Below are 21,990 nucleotides of genomic sequence, written 5' to 3'. Positions count from 1 at the left end.
AACAGGTGCTTTTCTCATGGGGAAGCCACTGTCAGTTCTGATTGTTCAAGTACTCTCCAGCTAAGAGGACGATACAGCCTGGCCTGAGGGACAAGTCGCAAGATAAATGCCAGCAAACTGGCACGAAGGCAGCATCAGCATCTAAACTGCTATAGAAATTAACAGTGTGTGTCTGTTGTTATTAGGTACCTAAACCAGATGACTTGACAGTAATCAAGGGACAGCTGAACTGAGAGATTCTGGCTTCCTTCAGAGAACCAGCCCTCAAACCCAGCCAGGCTTGCTGAGATTCTGTATCCACTGTACTCGGCGAAAGAGAGAGTATTTGCACTGCAAGTCTCTAACAGCTACGCCGGCATGAGAGCTGGAACTCCACGTCTGCATGGGGACAGTCCCAGGGGCAGAGCAGGGATGCATCTGTTCCAGGAAATGATAGGCATTGCAAGGTCATTGGTGACTGATTATTGAGAGGTGTTGCCAGAATAGTCTCATTGGCTGGGCTTTTCCTTGGCTCAGACCCAACTGTGGACACAGAGCCAAGTGAGAGCCAGGGCTCTCAGTTTGAGACAGGCTTATCTGCCCTAAGTCACTTTCATGTTTTCAGGCTAAGCACTTTGTCGTTAATTGATCCGCAGTGGCTGATTTGGCACAAAAGTCTATTTCCTTTTGCATGCACCATCCTAGTGTTCAGTCCCTGAGTGCCTTTGCACCGAGAGTCGCAGGACTTCCACTGCCATCCATTAATTAACCTCACAACCTCCTGGGAGGCAGGGGAGTGTTATCCTCATTCTCTAGAGAGGCACTGCGAGATGCAGACCTGAAGTGACTTTCCAAAGTCACTCAGCAAGTCAGTGGAAGAGCTGGGAAAGGAAGCCGGGCGTCCTGACTCCCAGTCCCCTGGGTGTGTCCAGAAATACCGAGTCAGTGACAGAAAGATTTCAACGGAAATACAACAGCTCTGGATTAGGCCCTGAGAACAAACTTTCTAGGCAAACAGAGCCAAGCAGCCATTGTACATCCACCAAGAAATTCCCACAGCTTTGGGAGGCAGCGTTGGTCAGGGCAGAGTCTACAGACACCTCCCGCCCAAACTCACTGCAATATAAAATACAGATTGCCTGAGTCTGCCCCACTTTCTTTATTTCATTTATATTAGCACCAAAGGGCCCCAGTCAAGGTCAGAGCCTCCTCTGTGCTAGATGCTGTATACATGCATATGGCCAGAGACCATCCCTGGCCTGAACAGATTACAAGACAGACAAAGGCCTTGTCTACACTGGCACTTTACAGCACTGCAACTTTCTCACTCAGGGGTGTGAAAAAACACACCCCTGAGCGCTGCAAGTTTCAGCGTGGTAAAGTGCCAGTATAGACAGTGCACCAGCGCTGGGAGCTATTCCCCTCACGGAGGTGGGTTTTTTAGGGCACTGGGAAAGCTCTCTCCCAGCGCTCTGCCGCGACTACACAAGCCACGCTAAAGCGCTGCTGCGGTGAAGGTGTGCCCAAAGGGTGGGAAAGGACACAGAGGTGCAGAGACTTGCTCGAGGAGGCCTGAGCCCCAAGCCAGTGCCCTAACCACTGGATCATACTGCTTCTCAGTGTCATTTTCACATTCCTCTATTCAACTGCTTCCATACTGCAACTTGTTGGTTTGCGGAAGCCAGGGGGAAGGATGTGGCTGTGAGCCTGGCTAAGTTCTGAGAGGGGAGCAGCCTGCAAGCTCAATACTTAGCCACAGCTTGTTCAGTCTTCAAATACCTTTGTTCCCATTTATACCATGGTGGCCCGGCCACCTGTCCCAGGGACGCTCATTTGTTGTCTGCTCAGGCTTACAGGGACTAAGCCCAAACAAGCCAGATGGCTCAGAGCCAAAAGTGCTGGAAAACTCAATCACTAGCACCACCCACTTCTGCTTTACTCCTGACAGCAGAGATGTGGTTTCAGCACTTGTCTGCTCGATGAGAATAATTAAAACCCCAGCCCACCCCGGCCCAAAGCTTTCCCCTTGGTAGATGTCAGGCTTACAACACCTACCTCAGCCTAATTATAGGCTAAGAACAACTTGGCTCCCAGTTTTCCACATTGGTTTCTTTTCTCTCTCTCTCTCTCTCTCTGAAACTATAAATAAACAGATTAATATTCTGGTAATTGAATTGCAGCCCTCCCTGTGAGCCTCTTGTTCCCATCTCCCTCCAGCAGGATGGTGAGCCAGGATGAAACCTGCTTCCTGGTAAGTACCATCCTCAGAGCAGCTGGAGAGCAGAGTATCTGAGGAAAATGCACAAGTGCTCTGGCATTTCTTTATTTCCTGGTGGCATTTATAGAGGACATGTCTCTGAGTACAAGTGCACTCACTGCCTGATTGGCTAAACAAGGGAAAACACAAGCATTACAGTGCATCCCTTGTGCCTGAATCCCCCATCCTCCCACGGGTACACACCCTGTGGCTCTGAAGACCACTGCTGTTGTCCCATCACACATGGTTGCCAGTTGTGGAAGGCACACAAGGATGCAAACCGGGTGCGGTGTAGGAGACTGAGCCCTGATTACCTCTGTGTCGTGCGGGGTCTCAGCTCCATGACTCATCCCACTGACGTTGATGGGAAGCTTGTTACGACCCCCACATGCAGCCCTTTGATGATGGGGGAAGCGATGAGTGGCGTGGGGCGGGATGGGGAAGCAGTGTGGTCCGGTGGAAAGAGCAGGGAACTGGGAATCTGGGCTGTAATTCCAGGCTCTGCCAGTGGCTCACATTGTGACCATAGGCAATGACCATAAATGCTTCAACTTACTTCAGGTGTGTGTTATAAGGGTTAGAGGATGCTGAGGACTGGAAGCACTCAAGGGCCTGGTCTGACTGGTACTGCAGCATGCAGGCAGGCCTCCACAGAACAATGGTGGCACCTTCTCAAGGCCCAATCCTGCTCAGACCTTGCAGGGTCAAGCACTCAAAGAGAAGGGGCTTTTGGTCCAGCTCTGATAAAGACTCTGCTGGGCACCTGTCCTGTCTTATTGGCTGACTTGGAGAGATGCACCAGCCAGCCAGCATCTCTTTAAGGTTCTGATAAATGAGACCTGGTTTCAAAAAGGCCCTTGTTTTGCCCTTGCAAATCTGAGACACAGCTGATGAGATTTTGCAAAACCCAAACCACCCGCCCCAGTTTTACCCGTCTCTTGCTGTCTGGTGCCATACTGACAGCATCTCTGTGCATAGCCAGTTTGTCTGAGGCCAGGGGATCATTCAGCTATCTGTGCCAGCCTCCTGTTCTCCTGCTGGGATTAGTAGGACCTGCCAGCACTAATCCAGGATTAATTTTCAAAACAAAAATATTGTTTTCCTGGCTATGTATGCAGGGAGCAAACTCAGTCTCCCCCACGACCTCTTGTCTCCTTGTGTGTTCTCCCTTTGGAGTTGTCGAAACAAATGTCTAGAGAATAAGCATTGTGCTCACTGCTCACTGGCTGCTCAGCTCCGGTGCAGTCAGGTTACTCAGTGGGTTCACGTGAGGATAAAGGTGATCCGATGGATCTGATGAGAGGCAGCAGTCTGTAATGGCTAATGCACAGGACTGTGAGCTGGGGCACCTGGGTTCTGCCACTTGCTTACTTGTACCCTCGGGCAAGTCATTCCGCCTCAGAGTTTAAGTTTCCCCCGCTGTGGAATGGGCACAACAACCTCACAGGGGGGTTGGGAGGATGAATATTTGCCTTGCTTTGAGGTCCTCCAAGGAAAGACTGTACAGAAGAGCATAGTGTTACCATTGTTTACACAGCCAGACTCCCATTGACTTCAACAGGGATTTAGCTGGAGTAAGCAGCGAGTAAAGTCTCAGTAAGGACTCTTTGGTGAGGAGTTGCACAGTGTTTCTGGATTTCCCCCATCCAACCTCCCTCCCCCATGCTGCACTTCTCCCACGTCCCCATTTCCCGTAAGCTTTTCAGAGTTCCTCTTTCCATTTAAGCTAATTTTCCACGTGGCAAAGAGTAAAGGTCCAGCTTTTGAATGATGTATATGCCAGACAGGGACAAGGATCTCATTGCTTAACACCTGCCCCTCCCTGGGCAGGCATCTGACGCAGCTCTGGGAGGAACCATAGCCCTCAGGGGCTGAGGACGACTGCTACTGTGTAGCATTGCTAAATGAAACCAGCACCTGTACCTGTCATCCCGTCTCTCTCCTGATTCACACAGAACCCAAGCCTCAGCACCACAGAGACCTCCTGACAGCTGCCGTCTGAGACACTGACTGCAATATTTCCTGTGTCTGTGCGCACCTGTGCCCACAAACACAGCATCTGTGTTGTGCGGTGCGAGGCGAGGGGAGGGGAGGAAGAGGAAGAGGAAGGGCTGGGTTAACAGTCCTGCAGCAGCAGCAACAAACTCTAGAGAGAGCCTGGTTTGATTCCCGACATGCCGAAGGAAACAGAATTGACGCATTTGCTCATTAACAGCTCCATTCCACATCTCAACACCCCAGTCAGGGGGCTTGCTCCGAAGAGATCTTTGTTCCCCTTTAGGGGGAAGGGGCTGCAAGAGGAATTAGGAAACTCAGCGCCAACAAGAGCCATTTGGCATCGTTCCACCAGCACATGCTGTTTTATTAACAGGAATCACTCACGTCACTGAGATATGGAGCCAGCCAAACCCTGCAGCAGCGCCAGCAAACAGGGACTGTCGCCTTGCTGCTGTGGTTCCCACCAGTACACGAGACACGCTGATGCACTTGGATGAGCACGGAGTAGAAGTGAAAGAGGAAGAAGGGTAGAAGGGCCTGTTTGTTCCACGCGGTGGATTTAGTTAGCAAGATGCAGTCCTTTAGGGTGGAGCGGCCCTGTGCGTCACTCAGGTAGCTCCACTGGCATCTCTTACAGGCGGGATCAGTTTGGCCCTGAGTCAGTTCTGAATAGCTGTCACATGAGGAAGCCAGCATCTCTGCCAACGAGACACCTCTGATCTGTTGGGACCTCGAACCCCTGATGTTAAACAGAACCCTGGGTGCTGGGGTCCCAGCTCTGCCAATGACTCACTGTGTGATCTCATGCAAGTAACTGCATATCTATCTTAGCTACTTATATGGCTCCCCATTGCCATAGTATCTGAGCGCCTCCCAGTCTGTACCGTATTTATCTACCACTGAGCTAGGGCAGTGCTACTATCTCCATTTCACAGTTGGGGAACAGAGGCCCAGAGAGGCTAAGTGACTTCCCCAAGGTCATTCAGGGAGTCTGTGGTAGAGCAGGGAATTGAATGTAGGTCTCCTGAGTCCTAGGCTAGTCCCTAACCACTGGGCCATCCTTCCTCCCCAGCTGTTCAAATGGTCTGATGCTGTAATGCTTCCCAGCTTCAGAGAGTGCCAAAAAGGCTCTGAAATCAGAAGACAAATAAAAAGAACTCAAATTTTATTTAATTTTTTTCAACCTTGTGATTTTTTGGAGCCTGACTCCTGATTTCTGAGTGCTTGGGGTTGCCAGTGCTGCACTGTGCGCAGACCTGTGCAGATAACAAAATATCGCAGTTAGAATCATGAGTGTCAGCCACATGGGCTTCATGTGGGCCATCTCCCCAAGTGATGCCCACTTATACTGGAGAGGGGCTGCCTCTCCCTCTCGGATAGCTTCTCATAGTGCTGTAAGAAGGATTAGCTGGGCTGCAGCCAAACAATTAGCTGCTACAGGGATACAACCTCATCCTGCTCTAGGTCTCCTCCCTGTTGTTAGCAGCTTTCTGAAGATTAAGGCCTGATCTACTCATGCAGTTGTATCAGTTTAATGGTTTTATTTTATACCTATTTAGAATGTGCAACCACACTTATATTGGTTTAAACCTGGATTGTATCAGTTTGGCTAGCATCAGCAAATTTATAGAAACGAGTTAAACCAATATAACCCATTTTAAACCAATAGGAGAGGCTTTCTCTGTGCTGGGAAGTTGCATCGGTTTATCCTAAGGTTTGAATTTAAACCAGTATAGTTAAGCTAGTGCAAACCTCTGAGTGGATGCTTTTATTTCAGTATAAGAGTGGCTGTTTTGGTTTAACTTAGGTCACTTAGGTTTAAGTTAAACTGCAATTAGCCACTCTTACACTGAAATAAGTGTCCACTCAAGGGTTTGTACCACTTTAACTATATTGGTTTCACAATTTAAAATAAACTGATGCAACTTTCCCGTGAGACAGTTCAGTGCAACTTTTTTGTGTTGACTCTCTGATCTTAACTAAAGCAATTCAAGTTAATCCAGTGTAACTTCTATATGTAGACAAGCCCCAAGCAGCCACGGTCTTTGGCCTCTTTGCTGGCTCCCTGTGTGTGGCAGGCAATATACCCTGTTGACTATTGGGAAAGCCTTCAGTGCTCTAATAACAACATGTTGTTTGCTATTCCTTCCCACATTCAGAGATAGATGTCAAGAAACAGAGCCTACTTCTGACTTGTCCTTGCTCCCCACCTGATGTGCACACAACTAACTGACCTTGGCACCATGTCTAGCTCCCCATTCTTCCTTTCATTAACTTGTGCTCCAGCCTTGGTAACCTTTCACAGGTCTTGTAGGATCTGGCTGCAAGCTGTATAGATTCCAGTTACTCAGATATCTCCTAACCCTACAGGGGGGCCAGATCACTAAACACAAGGTAGCAGACTAGAGAATGTTTAATTCACCAGCACAGGTTCCCCTGCCCATCGCTGCCTATTTGATTAAAAATATATATACATGCCAAAGGCTTGATATGTCTCATGTGCCCCATTTAGCATCTGCTGAGCATCCCGGAGTTGCCTGCAGTGGAAAACAAGTCACTGGAGGATAGATTTGATGGAAGGAAAAAACAAAGCAATTGACACCCTCAGGCACCAAAAATCTCCAGACTGATTCTTGCTGACTACAGGCAGCAAAGCAATTTATGGGAACATGGTAGAGAGCTCGCTTTATTTCAGAGATGCAAAACCCCTGCCTGGCACTTATGTTAACACTTCATAAGGCAAAGTCAATGAGCTATCTTGGTTCCCAAGGCCTTAGCCCTGGGGAAGCTCTTAATGGGAGTCAAAAGAGACATTAAACTTTGGAGAGAAATCAGCGAAATGTTAAATAGAGATGGAGGTGTAGTATGAGGGCTGAGGAGCTCGATAAAGAGGAAGCAAACTTCCCCTGTGCTGTGGATTTCCTTGCCATTGCATTCGCTCTTTGGCCCAGATCCTCAGCGGGGGTGAATCGACATAGCTCCATCAATGGATATGGTCCTTGAGTCCAATGAATGGAGTGCACTCTGCAGATGGAAGCAGAAGTGTTTGGTAGCTGGTGTTTGGTAGTTGGCAGCCAGATTTTTTTTTTTAAGGAGTTATTGCAGTGAGAGACACGAAAACAGACGGAGGCGGAGAGAGAGAGTAGTGAGTGGTTCATTGGCATCGTTTGTCTGGCACAGCAGGTTCAGCACTTACTTTTGAGCTACGTCTCTCTCCAGATGGTTGGTGGGAACCAATTACCCAGCTCCCTGCGTAGCACGCTCCATACTGGAAATGTACCGCACCTCTTTTTTTTTAACCCCAGTATAACCCATTGGTGAGTGTGTATTATGGTCGCCTAGTGTACCTGATCCACAGAGGATATGAATCTGTTCACTCCAGCTCTGGGTCTTTATCTGAAGCTGTAGCACCCTATGCTTTTTAGCACTGGAAGTCCCTGGTTCAATCCCCATATGATGGTCATAAGTATGATCTGCCTGTCTTTCCAATTGCTGCCGTTTGCTTTTGTTTTATCTGAATCACGCCATGCAATAATTCCGCAGAGGGAAGAGGATTCACCTTGGTGCACTGGATGCATTTCTCTGAACATCACTGCATCTGTGCAAACAATTATTAGCAACAAAGGAGGGTGATCTAGAAATTGGAAAATTGGACGGGTCGGTACCATGAACAAAGAATCTTACCAGGAACTTGACTGAATGCCCCTTGGCCAACATATTTTATGTAAGGATAGGCTTTTCTGTGGCCCAGATTGCCACAGTAACTGAGAATCTCTTAAACAATGAGGAGTCCAGTGGCAACTTAAAGACTAATGGATTTATTTAGGCATAAAAGTGGGTTTTTTACCCACGAAAGCTTATGCCCAAATAAATCCGTTAGTTTTTAAGGTGCCACCGGACTCCTCATTGTTTTTGTGGATACAGACTAACATGGCTACCCCTCTGATACTTGAGAACCCCATCTACATTAAAAAATTTGCCCTTACAGTCCCCCCGCTGTTTTATGGCGGAGAAACTGAGGCATTGAAAGATTAAGGCCTGGATTCAGAGGTACCGGTTCCTCAGCACTCATATTGACTGGAGTTATGTGTGTTCAGCCTTTCTGAAAATCAGGACCTATGGCACTTGTAGTGGGAGTGTGTAGCAGAGTCAGGACTGGAACCCCGCTCTTCTGAGTCCCTGTCCAGGGCCTAGGCCAAAAAACCTGCCAGCTGCCTCATTCTAGTGAAACCGAATAAAAGGGACAAATTGATTCCAGTGCAACACAAAGCACACGATACAGCTCAGCTATAGTGAACCTCTGTTCAGAATGTAAAATGTCTCGCCTCCATAAGGGGCCATTCTCTATATCCCGTAGATAAATTCCACAGATAGGGCAGCTTTGAACAAAGCAAGCAAATGAACACACATCTCTTGATATGTGTCCATTCTGCCTGGCATCTGGACTCTCTGACGCAGACAGATGACTAAATGCTCCCCTGTTTCACTTGAAATTAGTTAATTTCCTGCCCACAAGAAGACCATGAAGTTGCCATCTTTAAAATGTTTCCAATGTTTTCGGAATAATCCTTTCTTTTTTAAAGGCAATTAGTATTTGCTGCATGTGAGTCATTAAGCAAATGAGGGGCAGTTTGTATCCTACTGACTCCTCTGCAGAGCAGGAGAAAGTTTGGGTTCCTAGAGAGCCTGTCTCATGAGCTGGTTAACCTCAACTCGTTTCTGACTCACCAAGTGCATGACACACTGGGTTCCCCTTTCTCTCCCCCACCCCCACCCCCCGCTCTTATTTTCCATTTGAAATATGGCATGAGCTGGGAAATGCAATCAGTGGGAAGAACTTACAGGAAATGGAAGCCATAAACAAAGATGATTGGCTGAGTTTAAGTGAAGTCTGGAGCACAGTTGTTGAAACAAAGCACTAGCTTCAGATCTGTGCGGATCACTAGACTGAATGCCTTTGAGATCAAAATGTGGGACAAAGATGGCCTGGACAGGCTGGGGCGAGTGAGGTCTCCTTCTGGGGCAAATGGTTCAGATATACCTTTTCAAAGTGGGTTGCATGTATCTTCCAGCCTGTTGGACCCAGGAGGGTGTAGGACTTCATTCTGCTTCTGGCTGAAGCCACTGACTTGCTCGGTGACCTTAGATGAGACACTTCGCCTAGCTGCTCACGCTGGACCAGACTTTCAGAAGGACTCAGCAGCCACCACTGGGGCCGTATTTTCCAGAGAACTTGGCTCCCACCCAGGCATCTATAAATCAAGCCTAAACCTCATTTGGAAAGATCTGCCGTAGCTCAGACAGCTATGGGTTTGATGCAGAAATTACAGGGTGACAATCCCTGGGCTGTGCAATGCAGGAAGTCAGACTAGATTATCGTAATTGTCTCTTCTGGCCTTAAAATCTATTAATCTAAATAAATGCTTGGATTTTCAGAAGAGGTCAGCACCCAGCAGCTGCGCTTGTTCTCAGTAGGCGTCGTAGGGCGGGGTTTCTCTGTTCTCAATGGGAGCTGCTGGGGACCAGACATTTTTACAGTCTGGACATTTCATTTAGGTGCCAAATGAGGGCTGAGCTCTTGAATTCTGACCCTAGTTGTGGATGCAGAGACCATCTGAGAATTCTGGTCTTAGCTACCGTGGCTGTGAAATGGAAGCAGTTTGCCTCTTCCTCCCCTTTGTAAAGTGCTTTGAGATCTATGGGTGAAAATGCCAGATATCCCTCTCATAAGAGCTGATGAAATAAGAAGCTTGTGAATCAAACCATAGCGATATTGCGATGAACAGATCAACTCTTTCGTTTCTCATGCTGCCTTATCAATACAGAATAAAGATACTGCATGGGGTTATGCAGTTTGAGGGAAAGTCTCAAGCAGCCATATGTGGACAGTGGGAGTGTTTTAGGGGATCAGAATAGGGACTGCATGGCAGGACTTCTGGGTTCTATTTGCAGCTCTGCCACTGATTTGCTCTGGGACATTAGGCAAGTCACATCACTCCTCTGCTTCTGTAAAATACAAAGAATATACCTCACAGGAGGTTTGTGAGGCTTACAATTAAATGTCTGCAGAGTGTTCTGTGACTCTTGGATGTTATTCAAAAGCAAAACATTATTAAAGTCCCATAGTTTCAATTATTTCTTCTGATCTCTAACTTCAAGGGAATCCATGTCTGTCCCAGGGTAGCTCGCCCCTGTGGATAGTCTGAGCCCAACACCCATGGACCAGAGCAGGCGAGCCCAATCCAGCTAATTCAACAGCGCTGGGCTACACGTGGCCCTATAAAGTGTTCCTAGTGGGCAGCTGGGAAAGAAAGACTGAGATAGGCTGAGCCCTGGGGAGGAAAAGCCACACGGGAGTAGAACTAGCTCCTGTGGTGGGTCCCTGGAGCAAAGGGTTTCAGGGAAGCAGCCCTGCAGATGCTGCTTCAGGAAGGGATCAGAGCCTATTGAGGCTAGAAGGTTGCCAGGAGCTGGAGTACCAGAAACCCCTGGGTTGGGTGGCCCTGAAGCCTGGGGCCAAGGACTGAGTTAAGACTGTTTTCTGTTGTTTGATAACCTCTGTTTAAAGAAATAAACCTCCTTGGAAAGACTGGGCATGGTGGTGCATGTTTTGGAGCCGGGGAGAAGCACGGCCTGGTGACACCTGGTACTAAAAGTGGGATTGTGGCTCGGTGACAGTATTCCTTTAAGGCACTAGGGTGCATTAGTAACTATAACCTAATTGTGAGGAATATGGCTCCTTATTTGCATGGATATAAGGATTCAAATATGACCCAAATCTTGCCACTCTAACGGTCTAGGAACTTTGCCATTGACTTCAGGGAAAGCAGAAGCATGCTCTAAGGCACTGGTGGGCAACCTGCGGCCCGCGCTGGTTCCCGCAGCTCCCATTGGCCAGGAATGGCGAACCATGGCCACTGGGAGCTGCGGGCAGCCGTGCCTGCGGATGGTCAATGTAAACAAACTGTCTCGTGGCCCGCCAACGGATTACCCCAACGGGCCGTGTGCGCTGTCCACCACCATGCTAAGATGTTACAGCAACAAAGAGCTGTCCAATTTATAAGGTTCCTTGTCACCTCTGATAGGAATTAACTCTGCTTTCTTCCTTCAACTGCTCTCCGCCCTTCGGAAAGGAAACTGCAGTAACAAATCAGATTCATCAGTAATGTATTTCAAGTTTGAGGTTTTTTTTTTAAGTCCTGGAGCGAAATTCACCAGTTTTTGAGGGACAACGGGAAAGGGGGGAATAGTGTGGAAGTAAATATAATCCCTTTAATATTTTAAAATTTAATTATTTCCAAATTAGGTTAGAGACTGTCAAGAATACTGCATCGAAAGTATGGAGCCCACAGGCAGCATTGGAAAATGAGACGAGAAATTAATAAAAAAAAAAAAAAAAAAGCTGTTCCTTCAAGGCAGCAGACTGGAGCGCTGACATTCCATTACTCCGTCTGTCTGCTGAATTCATTTAGCATCTGTGGCCTAAATAGGCTAGTTTAAAGAGGCATGCTCCAGTGTTGGTGGTGGTTTTTCGGGGTTTTGTTTTTTTGCTAGGGAATTTCCAGTTGCAGGAAGCAAACTGTATCTAAAAGGGGCAGGAGATTTGCACATCGTGGGAGTGGGGTATTGCTAATCTGTCATTATTTATAGTTAAAATGATAGCTTAGTGCATTTTATAAAGCTTTACAGAGTGTGATCTGGATCTTGCAATTGAACCAGCACGAGCAGACCCCCCAATGGGGCAGTACACAGGCGCCAGGGCTTGCGTATGCAGATCCAATTACAGGATTGGACCTAAATCTGTAGAGGAATGACAGCAGCCACCATTGATGTGCAGCCACTTAAGAAGTGTGGGGGTGGGGAAGAACGCTAGGATGTGACAGCTGTTTAACAGCTCTTGGCAATGCTACAGAAAAGTTTGGGACAGGAAGTGACTTGGAGTCCTGTATCCAATTGTAATTTAGGCCTGTCTAAGTGTAGTCAGACCAAAGGATCTGATGCCCATACTCTTGAGTGTTTCAAAGTTCCCAGGTGGTAAAGCTGCTCTATCTTACGTCTCATCCAAAACCACAGCACTCCCTGACATCAGGCTAGGGCACTGGTTTAATGCTGACTCAGAGGGAAAAGCACCACCCACCAAAACACCAGCACCAATTCTAGCAGCACCTTTCCCCTGGGGAACTCCCCTCTAAGTGCTGACCCCGCGCTTCTCTCCTTGGCATGTGTGAGGAGCCAAGATCAAAAGCCGGAAGCCGTCTAACTGCAGCACCAGAAAGCTCTCATAAGCATGTACTAGAGCAGTGGTTCCCAACGAGGAGTCCAGGCCCCCCCGGGGGGCTGCGAGCAGGTTTCAGGGGATCCACGAAGCATGACGGGCATTAGACTCGCTAGGGCCCAGGGCAGAAAGCCAAAGCCCCATCATGCAGCACTGCAGCCCAGGGCCCTGAGCCCTGCCAGTGGGTCTGACGCTGAAGCCTGAGCAACTTAGCTTTGTGGGGGCCCAGGCAATTGCCCGGCTTGCTACCCCCTAACACTGGTCCTGGCTTTTATAGGCAGAAAACCCGTTGTTGGGGCACAGCCGGGCCGTGGAGTTTTTATAGCATGTTGGGGGGGCCTCAGAAAGAAAAAGGTCGAGACCTCCTGTACTTGAGGCTAGATAGATGGGTTAACAGAAGTCTGGAAGGGAAAGAAGAGAATGATTCTCCACTTTACTGCCAGGAGACTTACAAGCGTTTCACTTCTGGGCATTTTCTGAAACATCTGGATACCAGGAGGATAAAAGATACCAGTGTAACCTCCCACTAAGATCAATTGTTTAAAGCTTTCTATGTATTTCTAGTGTGGCTTTGTTTTCCTTCCCAAGATTTAGAAACAGGTCCATGAATATTCTACAATACAGTGTAACGTTCTATTTATTTTTTTCTCACTGTGCCTTTTTTATGTAAATAGTCTAAAATTCTGTATTCCCTGCTTTATCATCTTTAAGGCCTTTGGGCAAATCACATAGAAAGGAAACCCATGAATTTCTATGGGGAGGCATATATAAGCTGTTAAATTGGCCCCTTCGCCTCCTCATGCTTTGCTCTCAATAGGGATTTTATCAAAAGTTGTTGTTCAATGAAATGGAGATTACGAGTGTCCTGATAAAGCTTCCAATGGCTTTACTGAGGCAATCTACCTGGAGATGGCACCCTGGGTTTTGTTTCCAAACATATACGATCTTATCCGGCAAGAGTCTCAGGGCCTCCTGCAAATTTCCCAGAGCCCTCAACTCTCATTGGCCCACCACCTTGCAGGATAAAGCCCATATTTCCAAAGCTAGCTATTTATTTTAGGCATTTGCGATATGCACATCACTGGCATCTTGGGCTGGATAAAGACAGAGGCACTGTAGGCCCATGGGGCTAGGGCTCCCTGAGTCACATGATTCCTTCAGAGTCTCAGTTTCTAGGTGTTTTTTTTTGTTTATGTTTTTTAAGTATGTTTCTAGTGCTCCTGGTTGGGAAGAACAACATGAAAACATGACCCATGTTGTACTCTCAATATGCTGTGTCTGCCTGAGTCTGTAAAGAGCCTGAAACGATAGCTCTGGGGGGGCATTCATCTCAATGGGGTGTTAACGCCAAGACCTATTGTTCTTGGAGACCTTGCCATCCCCACCCAGCAGACAATTTAGTAGATGGCAGTGGGAGAGAAGTGCAGCCTAGAGATCTACCTTAGCAGCTATCCCAGCAGCTGGGGTTTAAGTATTGTCTCCATTCCCCTTGCTTCTCCAGGGGAAAGATGTTGCCATCGCTGCTACAGCTCCTGCCTCTGTCTCTCTGGGAGGGAAAGGAATCCACTGCCACTCAACATGAGGGGTAGAGATGCAGCATGAGGATCTAAAAGCACTTTAGAAGGATGAAACACAATCATCAGCATCGTTTTCACAGGTGAGGATGCTGAGGCACAGAGAGGTGAAGTCTCTCACCCAAGGGCATGCAGCCAATGGCAGACCACAACTAGAACCTAGAAGTCCTGACCCCCAGTCGTATGCTCATTCCTCTAGCCAAAAGCTGAGTCATTGTCACTGACGGAGATGGAGATCCATGTGACCACTCACTCGTCAGTAGCCAATCCTCAGAGCTCGGACATAGCTAGGCCCCATCTCAGGCAAACATTCCAGTGCTCAGGTCAGCGGAGAGTTGAGTCCAGCATGAGGCAAAGGATAAAACTGAGAGCATGAGAATACATTTGGCAGAAGCAGCATGGTCTGCAGTCCCCTCGCCCATGACTCAGGTCACAAATTATTATCTCCGTCTGTCACCCGTTCACAGAGCAATGCTCACTTTTAATCATTCTTGTTCTTCCCACAACTTGCGATACTTCTGAAGAATCATGTGTTTGAGTTAAAGAAATGACTCACTCAGCTTTAATGATTTTCCTATTAATGTGACCAATTAGGAAATGTGAGTTTTTACCATGACCAATGTAGTGACATGTTTCAGCTCTCCTGCTGATGTGCAAGACCCCCAGTCATGTTACAACGGGCTGGGTTTTTTAATACCCTCATAGAACAGAAAGGAGATGTCCCATACTATGAAATGAAGCAGTGCAGTTGTTGAGTTGCCACCCCTCTCGCTGGGTTTCAGGGTCCACACCCGAATATCTACACGGCTATTTTTAGCATCATAGCACAAGCCCTGCAAGCCTGAGTCTTTAGACCCAGGCTCTGAGACTCACTGCCAGGGATTTCTGCTTGCCGTGGACCTTGGGTGTGCTGAACATCTGTCCCTAAGTGTCACGGTAGGAGCAGATAGGTCACTGTAGGAGCAGATAGCTTTTGTAAGCTTGGTCCCTATTGAAAATAGAGCTGGGTGAATAACGGATTTTTCAGTCTGCTGGCAATTCTGAAAAGCAAAAAAAAGAATCATTCTGGATTGAACAAAACATTTAGATGAAGTGTTAAAAATGCTCAATTTTTTAATTGACAGACACTTCCAAACAAAACCTCATTCTGAACCAAAAATCGAAATGTATCCCTTTTAAAAAAAATTCTCAGTTTGGTGAAACTGACATGTATTCACAAAATGCTTTGGTGTCACAATCTGCATTTCACACACAAATACACACACCCACCACCAAAAAATTTCACCCATCTCTACCTGAAAATCTGTTGCTGGGAACTTTTGAGAATTTATCTTCACCCCTCTAAATCAAAACCCTAGATCCAGTGCTCGATGTGAGATACTCTCTAGCTCACCCAGGAGTTCTGAGCTCGATGCAGGAATCACTGAATGAGGGTTGGTGGCCTGTGCTAGATTATCATAATGGTCCCTTCTGGCTTTAATATGAGTTACAAAATCCAGTGTTCTCAGCTCAGATCCATTTTATGCCCCCTTGATTGCAGTAGGGCTGCCACCATTGCCAAGCAGGGTATCCTTGAAGTGGAGCTCTCTCAAACACTGTTGTTTCATTCCACGGGGCTTCATACAAGCCTTTTCTGCAGTTGGTGTTCTAGTTCCAATCTATGTGTTCACATCACCCAAAAATACTACTGAGGTACAGGATTCAGTAGGGTTCAGGAAAGATAAGACATTTTTATGGACAACAATGAGAACATCCACAGATAACTTTCAAAATAAGTATTCATCCTATCTAATGTATGTATACCCTCATGCTTCAGGAGCCCCTTCCTGCTGGGGATTAGGAACAAGCTTCCCTATGGGCAAGTTATTCCATAAATGTCCCTTATCAAATCAGAGAAATTATTATGGGGTTGCTTCCTGCTGAAGCATGTGATATGAGCACTGTGCAAGACAGGACACTGAAGCAGAAAACCTGTGTCTTTGTACATGGATCCTACCACTGTGCTGTACCCGATAGCTATCTAGAACTTCACAGCAGGACCTGGTCTAGAACTTGGACCTTGCTGCTTTAAAAGCATAGATCCCTATCACTGGAGCAAAAGGAGAATCTTTTCCCTTGTAGCAACCCAGAGCTGAGCAGTTCTGAGTCCATCCAGGGGAGGGCAGAGATTCACACACACACTGCCAGCTCATTACAATATTTTTATTCTAGACTTTCCCCCCCCCCCCCAAACCTTTCCTCTGTTTTCTAACTAGATAGGCATGATAGAGTATGTTATTCATGCTGCATATTGGCTAATGCCTTCCTCATCCAATGTAAAGAATGGACATAGGCCCTCTGGGTGGATAAATGTACCTGTGAAATTTCCTCAAGAAAGACTTAATATGAACTTGCAAATATGAGTAGTAGTAATGTAGATTTCATCCTTTTAACATTGACAATAGGGAAAAATATTCTAAAAATCAGTTGCAGTTTCTTCACTTGTTTTAAAAAGACTTTTAATGGGATTGCAATTTAACTTTTAAAGGGATGCTAATGGGGATCACTTGCTGCTGTGAACATCTGTGCAGTTAAACATTTTATTTTTTTCAGAAGAAAAGCACCTTGCTTGCACTGAAGAAACCAAACAAGTTCTCATTTATATTGCTTAAAATCCTCAGTGTTTTACCATTCTTAGAAATGTTTTACAGGATTGTAAAATTTACTACTTCAGGGGGTGTATTTTCTGTCTCATTGATCTGAACTGACAATTTCCTAAAACTGTCCCTTTCCTGCAACTTGTATAACAAAGCTCTTACCACACAAGTCACCTCCCTGAAGGCATGAGGGCAATACTCTTGCCAGGTTTGCAAGCTCAGGCTCTGTTACACAGCAAAAAACATAGAGGAGATGAATCAATAGATTGTGGTGGTTTTGAACTTGTTTAAGCCTACTTCTCCTGAAACAGAAACAGGATTTGAAAAGTCAATTTAATAAAGAATGGTTCCAGTGCATGCAGAGAATGGCATTTGTTCTATTGGATAGTCTTTAGGGATTGTTACAAGGAAAGGCTTCCATTTTTGTTGTGCTTTTCTGTTGGCAAAACAATAACAAAATCAGCACATTTTCTTCTACGGGTATATGCAGTCAAATGCAATAGCTATATACACACACAGGATGGTGCTGTAGAAGGATATTAGATTATCAGATATGACCCCAAACTCCAAACCTTTTGGAAGTCTGCCCCCAACTGCCACTAGTCCTCGAGTAACTATGCCACAGCCTCTGCTTGTGTTATTCCTCTCTCTCTCATTGTTAATCTCCTCCCACATTACTATGTGCAATGCCCACCCCCAAAAAAAAAAAAAAAAAGGTTTGGTGTTTGTGAATGATGATTAAAAGGGATAAAACAAATCAAGATTCACAGCAACAGTCACTTACCCAGTGAATGAAAATAACTTCTTGCCAGGTTACTAGTGTGCCTCGGAAAACTCTTCTGGCTGTAAGAGCATCTCCTCTCGCATCCTTAAGGTGACAGGATCACTTGACTTTGCTTCACTGAGAGCCCTAAAGGAGACACTCAGAATCACAAGAGCCTTGAACACACCTATAAGCATACCATAAAGCACCAGAGAAATATTTCTCCACTAACAGCTTCACTGCAGAGAATGGGCAGGCCTGCCTTTCTTATAGGTGGTGCTGTGGGATTAAGACTTCTTGAACTGCCACACTCATCACCTTGCTAGCTACTATGAAGAAGATCCTGCTGGTTTCTAATGGATTTCATCTGGCTGATTCTTCAGACTATTTTCATCCATACACACTCAGAACTGGTATAGACTTCCATGAGGCTTCTCTGGCAAAGCAATGGTGGCAACTGGCCCTAACAGTCTGTTCACTGTCATTCCTTTTATTTCAAAGTGTTTTCATGCCAATTGTCTATCTTGATTCCCTATTTTACCCCTCTCTGCTATAAAGGAACAAAGACTTTTCCTTCCTTATTAACACCAAATATTTCTATGGTGTCCACTTTCCCACCTTTCCATTGGTCCCACACATGCATACACAAACTAAATCCCCAGTTTCTCTGCACAAGTCAGATCATCTTATGGTTTGGAGTCCAATTCTTTGTGGTGTTGAGTGCCCTCAACTCCCAGTGAACTCAATGGGAGTTTAGAACATTCAGCACTTTGCAAAATCATGCCGTTGGGTTGTTTTTAAATGGAGCTTTCTTTGTATTTTCCTTTAACTTTCATATGATAAGCACCATTACAATGTTCTATGTAGGTCTCTAATATGACATAGAGATTTCAACATCAGGGAACAACAGATTCTTGGCTGGTGTAAATCAGCCCAGCTCCATTGATTTTAAAGGAGCTATAACAGTTTATACGAGCTAAGGATCTGGCCCAACATTTGGCAATACTTTGGTCCCCTGGAGCTGCAAGTTTGCATCCCAGCAAGGCCTTGACTGCCACTTTACAGCGCTGAAACTTTCTCGCTCAGGGTTGTGAAAAAATATGCCCAGGAGCGCTGCAAGTTTCAGCATTGTAAAGTACCAGTGTAGACAGTGCACCAGTGCTGGTAGCTATGCCCCTCGTGGAGGAGGGGTTGTTTTTTGTTTGTTTGTTTGTTTTAAATACAGTGCTGGTAGAGTAGCAGCGCTTTCACATTGGTAGTGAAGACAGACATACCCCAACTTGATCTTGGGGTATGTCTACACTAGACTTTGTTTTACCTCAAGCTAACTGATTGCCAATTAACGCAAGATAATCAACACATTTGTAACAGCTGTTTTGGACACTTCCCAAATGTTTTTTCCAGCCTACCTCTGTTTTTACCCTAGGGCAATCAATTAATTCTTAGATAAAAGTCTAGTGTAGACAAAACCTTGTGCTTTCAAATGGAATTCTGTGCTGTTTGAGTGGGACTCTTTTGGATGATACCTTAAAAACTGACAGGTTTCAGAGTAGCAGCCATGTTAGTCTGTATCCGCAAAAAGAAAAGGAGTACTTGTGGCACCTTAGAGGCTAACAAATTTATTTGAGCATAAGCTTTCATGAGCTACAGCTCACTTCATCGGATGCATTCAGTGGAAAAATGCATCCGATGAAGTGAGCTGTAGCTCACGAAAGCTTATGCTCAAATAAATTGGTTAGTCTCTAAGGTGCCACAAGTCCTCCTTTTCTTAAAAACTGAGCTTCTCTGTGAAGATTTACCATCCCTTGGCACTGTCTTTGGCCATGGGTATGTCTACACTCCAATCACGGGGTACCATGGCAGTTCAGGTAGATATAATGGAGCTATCTTTAATCTAGCTAGCTCAAATACCAGAGCAGTGAAGCTGCTACACCATGGTTTCAGCACAGGCTAGCTGCTAAAGTAATTACCCAAGTTTCTGGGCAGGCGTGTGTAGCCCATGCGACTGTGGCTTCACACCTATTGGTACCCGAGCTGGCTACAATTTGTGCTGTATGCCAGGTCTCCCAGAGGAGACCACCTGAGAGATACCTCTGTTTCAGTGGCACAGAAAGTGAATCAATGTCTGTGCATATTCACGTGTGATGGGAGCACTACCATGAAGTGTCATTTGCAATGACGGTACGGTAAAGTCATTGAAGGGAAGGGTAGCTAGAGGGGAACCTCAGCTAATAAGGTGTATACCTAATATGCTTCCTCCATTGGTCCTTTTCTGCTCATCCTGTTAGATACAAAGTTGATCCTGAGTCAATAAAAAGGTGCACTTGAGAATGAAGACTGCAGTTATGCCTCTCAATGTTATTCACTTACAGCTCTGCCTTGGCTGCTTGTAGAGCTGTGTACGCTGTAACCTTCCCTGTCTGGTCCTGGGTTTGTTATTTATGCTCCCAGTGGGCTTATCTTCCTTTTTACATACCAACAGAACTGGAAATAAGTACCTGGCCTCCTTCCTTAGAAGTTTTTAAGGTCAGGCTTGACAGAGCCCTGGCTGGGATGATTTAATTGGGGATCAGCCCTGCTTTGAGCAGGGGGTTGGACTAGATGACCTCCTGAGGTCCCTTCCAACCCTGGTATTCTATGATTCTAACACTGCAGGCATAGAGCTGCAGGGGAGTGTAACTGTAGGGAACCAGCGTCTGGAGATTTGCATTAAAAACATTGTGTTATTCCTCCCTTCTCGCATTAGACTGCCATCCAGCCCATTTTACTGTTGCTTACATATGCCCATTTTCACTTGGATGCTCTGTCTGTCCAGCTCAGGTTCCTGGTTGGCCCTGCCTAAAAGGTCTTTAGGCCTTAGGAGAATTCCCTGAGCATTAGTTAACATGCACTAGAACTGTGTCACCATGAGTCCCCCCAGACATCTACTGGGGGGTTTGCTCTCACTGCAAAAGGAAAGCCCTGTGTTGTTGGAACAGGATTTGATTTGTAACCCTGCTGTTTCCCTATGATAGGATTTCAGTTATCATTAGGCTTCCTAGGCCCCAGTGACTCCATTGCAGTGTGTTTAAGTGTAAGCAAGAAACTGGAGAGCTTAAAGGTAAACTTCTAAGCAAATCTAAAACCTGACTTAATCCCCAATTTCTCTGCTTTCAGTCCACACTGATCACGCAGTCAGGGGCCATCACTGCAGAAAGAAATGTCAGCTAACTTTGAAGAAAATTCTTTCCTATCTGCAGAAGCCTTTTCATCCATTCTGGTTGGCAGCCAGTGGGGTAAAGAGGCAGGGCCCAGGCCCATCCACTACTCTGGGGCCCAACTCAGGGACCCTATAGCTAGCAGCTGCTCACTACCTCTCATTCCCCTCTGCCAATACCTGCTTTCCCTGGGCTACTTCCCCATAGCCCCAGCACCTACTTGGCCCCTGTATCAAGGCCACAGTGTGGGAACCAGGCAGGCTAGAGTTCTGCTTACTCCCCTGACCCTGCCCAGCACGCCTCTGTCCCAAGCACTCCTCTTTACAAGAAGCCAATCCTTCTCCCTCAAGCTCCAAGGAGAGACTGAGCTCCTTGCTGCCCTGCAGCCCTTCTTATAGGGCCCAACCTGGCCCTGATTGGCTGCTTCCAAGCCTTCCTCTGATTGGCTGGGTTCTGTGCGGCCACTCCAACAACTGATATTAACCCTTTGCCAGCCATTGAGGGGCAGCTGCCCATCACAGTACTGCTGTGTCAGATGCCCCTCTGCTCCCTGATTGGTGGGATTATTCAGCCTGTAAATCCATGTAATTGCAGTGTCACAACCCTGCTACTTCCCTAATCATCCGTAGAGTCTTGCAAGGCAAACAGGGTAGATGAAACCCGAATTTCTAAAAGCACTGAAACCAAGCTGAAAAATTTTGTTTTAAAACAAGGTTCACACCTTTCAAATACATGAAAGCGGAGGGCGGAGGGGAGAGGAGAAGGAGTATGTCCCAACCCTCCCCACTCCTTAATTAAGCCCTTTGAAGAGCCCCTTTAATGCAATGGCATGTTTGCCACTCACCTTTAAGGAGCTCTATTAAACGGTCTGTCTCTTTAAAAGATTTCCTTTAGGAAGAGACTTAGCTCATTTTCCTGAAAGGAAGAAGAGACCCCAAGGTCGTCTCCTAACTAGGCAATTGCTTGTGGCTCTTCAGGCCTCAGAAATGTGAAGAGGTAATTGGCTCCAATTAAGTTTCCTCACAGGTGCTTATATGAAGCTGCCTGCTGGAAGCAGCAGCTGCTCCTGGAAAGCCAGCTAACCTCTGGAGGAGTGGGGAACAGGGCAAGGAATAAAGCACAGGAGGTGATCGTGAGAGAGGCAGTGAGTGGTCAGTCTCAGCACTATGGCCCAGCTGGCCCAGCCAGGGGTTAACAAGAGGACGGTTGCAGGAGACTCTCTGGAAAACAAGCCTGTGTGAGATACCTTGCTTGCCTGCAGGCATTCGGTAACCGCAGGGCTTTGGCCCTCGGGTAGGCAAAGCAGAGCTG

General features: G+C 46.6%; 1 long non-coding RNA gene across 2 annotated transcripts; it reads right to left on the bottom strand.

Moving 5' to 3' along the window:
- Positions 1 to 13,162: 13,162 nt before the first annotated feature.
- On the bottom strand, positions 13,163 to 21,685 carry LOC122463265. 2 transcript variants are annotated; one of them, XR_006286450.1, is made up of 3 exons: positions 21,524 to 21,685; positions 17,504 to 17,629; positions 13,163 to 15,123 (listed from the first exon to the last, which is right to left on the bottom strand). It is a non-coding gene; the product is annotated as an uncharacterized LOC122463265 (long non-coding RNA). The 2 variants fall into 2 exon arrangements; XR_006286449.1 differs by lacking the exon at positions 13,163 to 15,123 and adding an exon at positions 16,681 to 17,021 and having other exon boundaries at positions 21,524 to 21,662.
- Between the last annotated feature and the right edge of the window lie 305 nt (positions 21,686 to 21,990).

Source organism: Chelonia mydas, chromosome 18 (genome assembly GCF_015237465.2).
Source record: "Chelonia mydas isolate rCheMyd1 chromosome 18, rCheMyd1.pri.v2, whole genome shotgun sequence".
NCBI lineage: Eukaryota > Metazoa > Chordata > Testudines > Cheloniidae > Chelonia > Chelonia mydas.
The sequence above is the reverse complement of the archived record's forward strand: the minus strand, read 5'-3'. Positions and strand labels throughout refer to the sequence as shown.